The following is a 12,377-nucleotide window of genomic DNA, read 5'->3' as shown; positions in this document are numbered from 1 at the left end:
GCGCTTCGCGCATTTCTTAAGATATGACCAAATAATTATTATTCTTAATGTTATAACAAAAGAATCAATTCTATGTCATTCATCAATTTTATCTTTTTTTTATATTCTAACACTACCGATTGTTCATTGTTGCTATTGCATTGTCAAATAATTTCTCTTTTGTTTATATATTCTTCCAACCTCACATTTTGTATTTTTGCATATATAGCATTGAGCCTTCAAATTCATAACATACATTATATTCTTCCTCACAAATCTTATCGATCGACAAATATAAAGGTTACAATATATTTCTTGATTTGAGGAAATAAAATTGGAAAGTAAGACAACATTTATTTGATAAATAATGAAGTACTAACTATTGACATTGCTCCATGTTGCGCCATTGGCCATAATATGATAATATTATTAGAATAAAATGAGCTAAAAAATAAATATAATGTTTTATATAATTAGGTACTGAGTTAAATCCAGCAAAACATTTAGCTCTTTATGTATTATTGTCATAATTTTTTGTAAATTTCCCTGATATAATATTAATATCAAGAAGAATAAATATAAAAAATCCAACACAAGGTTTAGTTTTAGATTTTTGTAAAATCTTTGTATCATCCTTCTTTCTTTTCTTTTTAAAAAAATATGTATACAGTTTTTGGATTTCCAGAATAAGGTATACGATAAAAGGAAAATGAGAGAAATATAACCTTTAAGATATTAATTAATAATTGAGAAAATATTACTTTTGAAAACAAAAGTTCGACATATTTTTTCTATGGTATTTCTTAATTTTTATAATATAAAATATGACAAATCTCAGACAATCAAGGCGAAAACATCAAAACATAAACTATTCATTCTAAAACGTACACTATTTGAGAGCAAACTACAAGACCCATCATTTTTCGAAGTGAAAGAGAAAGAAGTAGAAGTCAGTAATTCCCTCTACATTATTTCTAAGATTTTCTTCCAGGAAAATCTAGAAGAATAAATAATATTCTATTTGATAATATATTTTCAGATTTTTTTCAAAATCTAATAAAATGTAAAATATACTTTTAGTTGGAATGCTTCAAGATTATGTTTTTGATAAATACATTGAGGAAACAAAATCAATCCCGCGATTTAACTACTTAATACATTTTTAAGTCCAAATGGGTATTCAAACATATATGTTTAACTTCTCGGTTACACTGTACTAAAAGTTTCACAAAATTAAACAAAAAATAGCTTCATATATATAGGAATACAAATAAAGTTTGAGCACAACTTTGTGACAAAAGCATGAGAAAATACAACAGATATATACCTTTAAATTTTTTATCTTACAGGATATTGCACTTTTTGAAACAGTTTCTGCAATAACATCCTCAGACGAAAAAATAAGCTTCAATCAGTTGTCACATAAATAAGAAATCAGTTTCTTTTGCTATGTCCAGATTTGTGCTCAAAGAAACAACGTATTCAACATTAGAAGATCAATATATGTGTAATTCAATTTTCAAGGAAAGCAAAGATCTGAACCTTACCGTCCGTTTAAAAAAAAAGGAAAAAAGGCCCAAAAATGACCTTGTGGTATTCGAAATGGATCAATTATAATCCCCGTTTAAATTTGAATCCAAAAATGACCCTGCCGTTATAAAATGGGTCTAATAATGCCCTTATGTTATTCAAAATGGATCAATAATGCCCTAGAATTTTTTTTTTCTAAAAATGCTTTTAAAAACTGAAATATATATATTCTGTAAAATCAAGAAAAAGAAAGGAATTTGCAAAATATATATTTTTAAGTCTTTTCAGTTTTTTTAAAGTATTTGTTTTGTAAAAACTGAATATTTTTTTTATAAAAAAAAAAACTAGAAATTTATTGAAAAAAAATAAAAAACTAGAAATTTATTAAAAAAAAACCGACATATAACTGTAAATGAATATTTAAAAACCGACTAAACCGACATAATCGTACCGTGCCGAACCGATTTTTAGTTTTTTTTAAATAAAACCGTATATTTTTATATAAATCTATAACTGTACCGATAATTATGGTAGATTTTTTATTTTATAAAAATAAACCGAAAAAATATTGAACCGTCAAATTGAAAAAAAAAAGATTTTGCAAAATATTTTTATTTTTTTAAAACTAATGCATATGTTCGAGTCATCCCAAGAGTAAGGTGGGGAGTTCTTGGAGGGAAGGATGTCGAGGGTCATTTGGAAACAGCCTCTCTACCCCAGGGTAGGGGTAAGGTCTGCGTACACAATACCCTCCCCAGACCCCACTAGTGGGATTATACTGGGTTGTTGTTGTTGTTGTAATGCATATGTAGTCCACTGTTTTAGGAGAGTTTTTTTTTCAGTTTTTTAAATTTTTTTTTCCAGTTTTTACAAAACAAATACTTTAAAAAAACTGAAAAGACTTAAAAATATATATTTTGCAAATTCCTTTCTTTTTCTAGTTTTTACAGAATATATATTTTTTAATTTTTAAAAGTATTTTAAAAAAAAAATTCAGGGCATTATTGATCTATTTTGAATAACACAAGGGCATTATTAGACCCATTTTATAACGGCAGGGTCATTTTTGGATTCAAATTTAAACGGAGGTTATAATTGATCCATTTCGAATATCACAAAATCATTTTTGGGCCTTTTCCAAAAAAAAAAAATCTAAACATTATCAATATCATTTTTCAGTGGCCCAATAGTGTTGTCTTTTATAGCTCTGATGATCTAATACTGTACCATCTACACCTCAAATGAAAAGTCAAAAGTTAATAGAACAATTTTCATATCCCAAAAAAGTGGTTCACTTGAATTAGAAATGAAATGTTTGAACCAGTCCCCTTAGTGACTTAGAAGTTATATGACTCTCTATTACCCTCATTTAATGCAATTCTTTATTGCATTCATAATTCTTTGTTCTCCTTATTAACATTAATTTTACAGTTACAGGTAAACATTAAATTTTATTTTAATCCCATTTATGTATTAACTTTATTACAAAAATAAGGGTCGGGAGTGTAAAGATGCTTTGATAAAAAGGGAGCGTGGGTGTAATAAAAAAATTAATGAAAATAATAAGGAATGACATAAATATGATCTATTTAATTTTCTGCACATTTGCTAGACATCAAATAAGAGTTAATGGCAATAATAAGGAATGACATAAATATGATCTACATTTAATTTTCTGCACATTTTCTAGACATCAAATAAGAGATAAAACTCAAAAATTGAGAAAAAAGATAAATGACTTCCTTGAGTTATGAGAGGTGCCACATCACATTTTTCATTCCTAGCTTTATATATATATATATATATATATATATATATATATATATATATATATATATATATGAGAGAGAGAGAGAGAGAGATTTAACATATTATTTTATTTTTATTTTTTTGTAATGATGGTATAGCGACCATCTTATATGTATTTTGATCATTCATTCATTTGCCGCTAGCTTTTATTATTGCAAATATTTGGTAATTCTACTCCCTAAGACTTACATAATATTTTATAAGAAACATATAATGACGATTAAGATAATATTTTTATAAATTCTCGTAATCTAATAATCTCAATTTTATAATACTAGATAGATGTCAATATAATTTCATACATTTAAAATAGTTCAAGCCTATTTCGAAAAAATAAATAGCTTAATCCATTCTTTATAAGAAATAATAAACTCTAAAAGATATCGCAAGAGATTTCGTTCTTTAATTAACAAAGTCGTCATCAAATTATTTATTTTCATATATAACATATTTATTAACTCAAGTTATTCATTTGAATAATCTCTATTACATTTCAAACAATAAGGTATAAAATCTAGCTAGTATCTTTTATTACTAATTTTTAATATGTAATAGTATACAATTTGAAAATTTTGGAGCCTTCAATTCTAGCGGGCCTAAAGCAATTATTTTAGTAATTTTTATTGGATTGTTATTATTGTTATTGGTGTTGTTATTTTCCTTTTAACTTTGCTTTGGCTTGACTTCAGACGAGCCTCGAGGACCATTTATTGGTAACTTTAACCCATGCTTGATGGTTCCTCTTTCCCTTTCTCTTTTTTTAGACATGAAGTTTTTTCATTTGGCATGATCTTCAGAGAAAAAATTGGGTGACAACCACGTTTCTTAGCTGGCGTTTGGCATAGATTTTCAAATTTATTTTGAAAAATTTGATTTGGGTGAAGTTTGATTTAAAAATGAAAATATGTTTGAAGATCAGTTTTCAAAAGATATTTCCCAAATTTATTTTGAAAAAATATGAAACATGACTTATATCCACAAGTTCTAAAAACTATAACAAATACCCAACAATACCATTATCAATAACATTCATTATATTATCGCAAACTATAGTCCTGAACATAAATAAATTTGATACAAAATTATCATTTTTATAATGAACTACATGATACACTATCAGGTGACCGAGAAGACGAAGCAACATTGTTACAAAATAATAAATGGTAGGCTCTTTTATAAAATATAAAAGTTTGGGGCAATTTTTAAAAAATATAATAGTGATATTTTAGCCCAAACCCAGCTATTGAGCTAGTTTTGGGATTTTGCCAAAATATAGGCAAAATCTATGGCCAAACATGTGTTTAACAAATAAAATCCAAATTTATTTTGACAAAATCTATGATAAAACGGATCCTTATTTTATAGCGGATTAAATGGGGAAATTTGGAGCACCAAAATGGGTCAGTGTTTGTCTTTGTTCTCGTGAGCTGTAGTAGGGCTGCTTATCGGGCGGATTGGGCGGTTAATTACTCTTAACGGTTTGCTTAACGGTTATCGGTTTTTAAATGTATTAATCCGCTAGCCACCCGATAAGATATCGGGCAGATTAGTATCGATTAAGCTCTTATCGGGCGGTTTATCGGCCTAATTCAATTCATATTACGTGCAATAACTGTTTGCTGACCGCCTAACATACAAATTCAGAATAGAAAATTACACATTGACAACATGCATTAGTTTAAAAAAATAAAAGTAGAGGTGAACCATAGACAGCAGTTGAAACAATCTTGTTGTAGGGTGGGAGAATAAGATAAGCTAAGCCAAGCCCGGGATCTTCTGATGCATAGTACGTAAGGGTTCTGATTATTTAGGAATTAGACGTTAGAACTTAGAGGTAGAGTGCGGGAAGAAGTGGACTTAACGGGTTAACGGATTATCCGTTAAGAAAATTGAATAATCCGCACCCAAACCGATAAGCCCTTAATAAAAAAAATTCAATCTGTTCCTCGTCCGTTAAACCGTTAACCCGATACGAATAAGCCATTAAGCTTCAGTTTTGATTCGATTTTCGATTTTCGATTTCGATTCGGGTTTTAACACCCCTGAACCGTAGGGGTGTGTATATAATTTGAGTTGTTGGTTGAGTGGGTCCCTGCTAAATCATGGCAAGGTGGCAACGACGTGGACATAGACAATTCAAATAAGTGCTCAATATGATAACCTCAAACGTAGACAAGCTGCACAAGGAACATGTCTGTGTCACGCACGCATAAGATTAGATATATCCGCAATCCCCACGAAACCACTGTGTGAGATAATAAAGTCAATACTGATAATCTTAAAAATTAAATCCACTAAATTTAAATTATAAATTTGCCTCCCAACAAAAGTCGACTACAATGAGATCCAAAAAGCGCCTACTATGGAGTACGCACGGTTTCTACTTTGGATAAGTGCATACTGACCAATAGCACTGCAACTATTGACCGGGCCCGAATTGAATCCTTCTAAAAGTGTTGGAGCAACTTTTTATTTTGTGTACAACTTATATAATATTGTCCAATCTAAGTTTTATTGATCTAATATTTAAAGTTTTTAGCATTGAATCTATTATATATTAAAGTTATGAGTTCAAATATACTATTTATAATTTTAGTAGTTTTTACATATAAATTTATGTTCCATATAAAAAATACAGAGTTTATTAGTTGAACTCGATAATTGTACGCTACTTCCGCCCCTAATGGTCTCCCCGTAAAAAAAAAAAAAAGAAAAGAAAAAAGCGTGACAATCAAAAAAGTAATAGTTGCATAGTAGCCGGTCATGGTGCATACATTTTTTGCACATGCTATTTAACCGACTTAATCAATTCATAATATATATTTTCATAATACTATATATTTTTATCTTAATTTATTATTTAATTATTATAAAATAATATAATTTAATATAAACATTCATAAGTTTACACATAAATCATATGCCACTGCTAAATAAACGTGCAAAAAGTGATTGGTCCCCCTAGCGTAGATGCCTGGGAGGGGGCGGTGCAACAAAGGCATTAAAATTTCATCTTTTTCATTTGGATGCGCTTTTGAATTTAGACCTCTACACTATTTTGTCCTAAGTGAGTAAAATAGTATTTGAGATGGAAGGCCTATAATCTAGTACCTATCTAAATCTGACTAAAGAAAGTTCTGATAACAAATTCGAATAAGTTAATCTGCACAATGTTGTCCTAATTACTCAATCAAGTTCAGTTTAAAGCATTTGAAATATGTGCAATTTATAACTAAAATATTCTACGTACTTTACAACAGATTTTTTTTTATTATATATAAGCTTTTTTCCTTTTTACAAAATTGAGGGGAGCACGTTACATAAGGTCTAAGATCGCATCTCATTATTAATATATGACGCATGGGGCAATTAATTAAGAGAAACACCTTAATTTGAAGAGAATATGTCCTTACACGAGTAAGCGATATCATGGGCGGCTTTCCGGCCATGCTCCATGACCCCTTGGACACGTCCCATGGCGTCCTGGCAAATCTCACAACGCCTAGCGCCATGATCGGCCCCGTGGTCTTAGTCGCGCCAAGTGACAAGCGCACATGTGCCTATGTCGCCCCACTGATAGCCCTCGCCAGCGCCTAGCCGCAGACAGATGCTAATAGCGCCGCGCGCGCAGACCCTGATGCTAAAGACAAGGTTGCTGCCAACTGACTGGCTTTTACTTTGTAGGAATCTAGTCCTTTTCATTGTAAATATAGAGCAGTTTTATTTCATATATTTTCATTATGTCTCTCTAGCTTATTTAAGTCAAGTCCTATAACTTTGTTTTATTTTTTTAAGCACTATTAGGGGGGATCAAGCAATCAAACTTTCTAGCAAGCAAATAATTATTTGTACCGGTGTCTCTTCCCCTCGACACCGTGTTGTTTTTCTGTAATATGTTTCATTAATGCAATCAAGCTTTCTTTCATTCTCAATTCTCATTTCTGTTCTCTCAATTGCTCTTGACATTGGTTTTCCCGTACGACACTGACAATCTCATCTAGCGTACGGACGGGACCTCAGTTGGCGGATAGTAACTGCACTGACATCGGTTTCTTAGCCTTACGTCGCCCTTCCAAGGAATCTCAGGAAGATGCCACGTAACAGTAGGTATCAAAGCCTAGGCTCGACATCGGACGAGGAAACATATTGCCATTTCCACCATTTCTGACCATGGTGAATCATAGGGACCACATTGCGGCCCTTGAAGAGACGGTTGACGTATTACGACCCATCGTGAATATGGTGCCTGATCTAAGAACCTAGTGCAAAGGTTGATTGACCTAGACTGCAGGATGTGGCAGGCCGAAGGTGACATTGCGAACATCAGTCGCGACTCTGAGGGAGACTAACAAACGACAGCCACAGAGGCAACTGAAATTTTTGGTAAATTCGAGAGCCTCCAACAGGAGCGTACCGAATATTTAGCCTACAGGGCACAACAGGCAGACAGGGTGTGTCATGCAGGAAACTATAGATAACTTAACATGTCAGCTCAATGTCGTCAATGCTGCACTACATGGCCTACTTCGAGGAGGCGAAAATCATACCGGGGGTGCTGTGAACCTCGCCCTTATGCCACAAAAGCTGAGGATTCCTGAGCCAAAACCATACAATGGATCTAGGAACGCCAAAGAAATGGAGAACTTCATCTTCGACATCGAACAGTACTTTGATGTCGTGGGGGATTTAGAAGAAGCAAAAAAGGTAGCAATTGCTGCCATGTATTTTCAGGGTGATGCTAAACTCTGGTGGCAGGTGAAATACGAAGCCTGCAGTTCTTTCCCGCAAATATTGAGTACAATGCGCGAAGAAAGCTACGGGAGATCTGCTAGACCAAGTCAGTGCGAGATTACGTGCGGGAATTCTCCGTGCTCATACTGAACATATGGGATATGGGGGACAAAGATAAACTCTTCACATTCCTTGAAGGTTTAAAACATTATGCCTGTATGGAGCTGCAAAGACAAAGGGTAGACACCTTACCCAAGGAGATCCAAGCAGCGGAATGCCTTGGGGAATACCAAGTGGAAGATCGGAAGGATAGGCCTCAACCGCTTGTCCGAGCGGGATACAAAGAGGGCCAACCTAGTAATGGTGGCCCTAGCAGAAGTGGAGGAGATCGGAGTGCAACCAAATCTAAGGCTCATTCCTCAGGCAGCAATAGTGTTACATCAAACAACAACGATCAGGGGAGAAAGCCCCCTTTAGGATGTCGTCATTACGGCAGGCCATATTGGAACAATGAATTCCCATATGCACAGATGAATGCTTATCAAACTTTTGATGATGGGACGGATGACGACACAGATGATGCTGACCAGACCGAACTAATATGTGCCTCCAACGCACTTGTTTGTTCTATTTCTGAGGCCTTAGCGAGAACCAGTGCTGGTATCCATAAGAAGAAGGACTTATGCCCAATGACCAAGAAAGGGAAAAATAAGGCGGATGAAAGGCCTTATCTTAACCAAGGGAAGACCTTTATGTTCGTCGAGATAAAAATTAATGACAAGCCCATTCGGGCGATGATAGACACGGGCGCTACTCACAACTACTTAGCCTCAACTCTGGTAGAACGCCTTGGTCTAGTTATGGGAAAGGGCAGAGGTTGTGTCAAGGCTATTAACTCACCACCTCAGTCGGTAGGTGAAATAGCCAAAGGAATGCCAGTGAAGCTTGGCCCTTATGAAGGAAAAGTTACCTTGCGCGTGGTGATCATAGTTGACTTCGAGCTGATAGTTGGATTAGAATTCATGAGGCACACCAACACCATTCCAGTACCTTATGCCGACATGCTACTAACGATGGGAGAAAATGGGGCCAAGCCCTGCATTATTCCCATCACAACCATAAAGATGGCCGCTGAGAACATCTCGGCCTTGCAGTTGAAGAAGGGAGTCAAAAGACATGAACCCACATTCCTGGCTACTCTTTGTATTGAAATTATAGAATGCTCCTTAGGTCCCATTCCTGCACCCGTGAAAGAGTTATTACTGGAGTTTGAAGACGTCATGCCACAGCATATGCCAAAGCGACTCCCGCCTAGGCGCACTGTAGACCATGAGATTGATTGATGCTGGGTGCGAAGTCACCCGCCCGGGCACCTTACGAAATGTCACAACCCAAGCTCACCGAGCTTCGGAGACAATTGATGAAAATGCTAGACACAGGGATCATTGTACCCTCCAAGTCCCTTTATGGGTCCCCTGTGCTATTCCAAAAGAAACATGATGGCACCCTACAACTCTGTCTGGATTATCGGGCCCTTAAATAAATCACTGTGAAGAACAAATACCTTATCCCGCTCATGGCAGACTTGTTCGATAGGTTGGATGGTGCCACAGTGTTCACCAAAATAGACCTGAAGACAGGTTACTCGCAAGTTTGAATTGCTGAAGGAGATGAAGACAAGACGACCTGTGTGACAAGATATGGGTCGTAAGAATTCCTGGTCATGCCATTCGGCTTGACTAATGTTCCATCCACAAATTTGCACATTGATGAACCAAGTCTTCTCAGAGTACATTGACGAGTTCGTAGTAGTGTACTTGAACGACATTGTGATATATAGCAAAATATTGGAGGAATACTTGGAGCACCTGCGGAAGGTTTTGGCCCAACTACGGGAACACAATCTATATGCGAAGCTGTCCAAGTGCATTCGCCCAAAAGAAGATTGACTCCCTTGTACATGTCATCGAGGAAGGGCGGATAAAGATGGACCAACATAAGATTCAAACTGTCACAAATTGGCCGCCGCCTAAGGATATCCATGCCTTGAGGGCGTTCCTTGGCCTATGTAACTTTTATCGGAGATTTGTGAAGAATTACTCTCTCATTGCATTGCCGTTGACAGAACACCTGGAGAAAGTCGCGCCTTGGGATTGGGGTCCCAAGCGAGCAGAGGCCTTCAACGCATTGAAAGCGTCTATGTCTAGTAGCCCCGTCTTTGACCTTCCTGATTTGCCAAGCCATTCGAAGTACAGACGGAGTCTTGCTACAAGAGGGGCATCTAGTGGCGTATGAGAGCCGGAAGTTGAAGGATGCAGAACGACGCTATGCTGCCCACAAAAAATAATTATTGGATGTTGTCCATTACTTACGCCTTTGGAGGCACTATCTGCTAGGAACCCCATTAATTGTCAAGACAGACAACATAGCTGTTAGCCATTTCATGACCCAACCAAAGCTGAATGGCCGACAGGCCAAGTGGCAAGAACTCCTAGCGGAATTTCACTTCAACCTGGAGTACTAAAGCGGGAAGACCAACCAAGTTGCTGATACGCTCAGTCGAAGGGTCGACTTAGCATCGGTTTGCCTACTCGCCACCCTAAAGGGTAGCGAAGTGGCCACCACTATAAGAGACCAGATATAAGATCTACTCCCAAAGGATCCTGCTGCACAGTATTTGGTCGATTTGGTAAGACGGGGCAAGACTCGCCAGTTCTACATGGAAGATGGGTTCCTTAAAGTGAAAGGGAATCGACTTTATGTTCCTAGAGGAGGAGATATATGAAGGACTCTTCTGATGAAATGCCATGATACTTTGTGGGCAGGCCATCCAGGTGAAGAGTGCACCATGGCGTTGTTACGCCGTGCTTATTATTGGCCTCCAATGGCTGATGATGTTGCTCAGTATGTGAAGACTTGCTTAGTATGCCAGAAAGACAAGTCAGACCACTTGACACAAGCGGGCCTTATGGAGCCATTGCTTGTTACAAAGAGACCTTGGGAAAGCGTTTCACTGGATATCATCACCGGCCTGCCCAAGGTCGGAGATCTCACAACTATCTTAGTTGTGGTAGATCGATTTTCCAAGTATGCTACATTTATAGCTTTCCCACAATATAAATCAGCAGAAGATACAACTCAACTCTTCTTCTCTCATGGTGTCAAATATTGGGGTCTGCCTAAAGACATCGTTAGTGATCGCAACTCTCGCTTCACTAGCAACATTTGGACTCAGTTTTTTAAGTGCCTCTGGTCTAAATTGAGCCATAGTTCAAGTTTTCATCCGCAAACTGATGGTCAGACGGAGCAGTTCAATGGCATGCTAGAGGAATATCTTCGCCATTTTGCTACTGCATCACAGAAGAATTGGGTGAAACTTCTGGATGTTGCTCAACTGTGTTTCAATTTACAAAATAGCTCTATTACAAACAAAAGTGCTTTTGAAATTGTTACCAGACAACAACCGCTACTCCTACACACTGTGAATGTCCCAAACATGTCGAAATCTCCTCGAGTTACTAGCTTCTCGAAGAAATGGAAGCGAAATTTGGAGATAGTGCGGAGCTATCTGGTCAAAGCCCAAAAGCGGATGAAGAAATATGCTGATGAAAATCGTCGCTTTGTTGAATACCAAGCAAGAGACATAGTGATGGTGAAAATTCCAAAGCGATACTTGTTTGCAGGGGTCCGTGACCCTCGTCTACTGCAAAATTACATTGGACCTTTGTCCATTAAGAAGCGCATTGGGAAAGTTACATGCCGGGTGGATACCCCAACCTGGTGGAAGATTCATCCAATCTTCCATGTCAGTCTTCTGAAACCTTTTCGGGAAGATTCGAGGCCGTAATTCAACCTGAAAAAGGCGGGTAGAAGCTATTCTCGATGATCGAGTGGTTCATGCTTCAAGGAAAGATCACCAAGAGTTCTTGCTGAAATGGCAGGGTTGTGATGTAGAAGGGAATAATTGGGAAAAGGGAACAAACCTCAAATCCAACAAGAACATGATCAGTGATTATCTTGCAAGTAAGGCGTCGATAACGTCGCCAACTCAAGTGGGGGAGAATGTCATGGGCGGCTTTCCAGCCATGCCCCATGATCCCTTGGACACGCCCTATGGCGTCATGGTAAGCCTCCCACCGACAAGCGCGCTTGTGTCTATGTCGCCCCACCGATAGCCATCGCCAATGCTCAGCCGCAGGCCGATGCCAACAGTGACGCGTGCGCAGACCCTGATGCTAAAGACAAGGTTGCTGCCAACGGACCGGCTCCTACTTTGTAGGAATCTAAGTCCTTTTCATATAGTAGTTTTATTTCATGTATTTTCATTA

Source organism: Nicotiana tomentosiformis, chromosome 3, assembly GCF_000390325.3.
Source record: "Nicotiana tomentosiformis chromosome 3, ASM39032v3, whole genome shotgun sequence".
Taxonomy (NCBI): Eukaryota; Viridiplantae; Streptophyta; class Magnoliopsida; order Solanales; family Solanaceae; genus Nicotiana; species Nicotiana tomentosiformis.
This window is presented reverse-complemented; position numbering follows the sequence as displayed.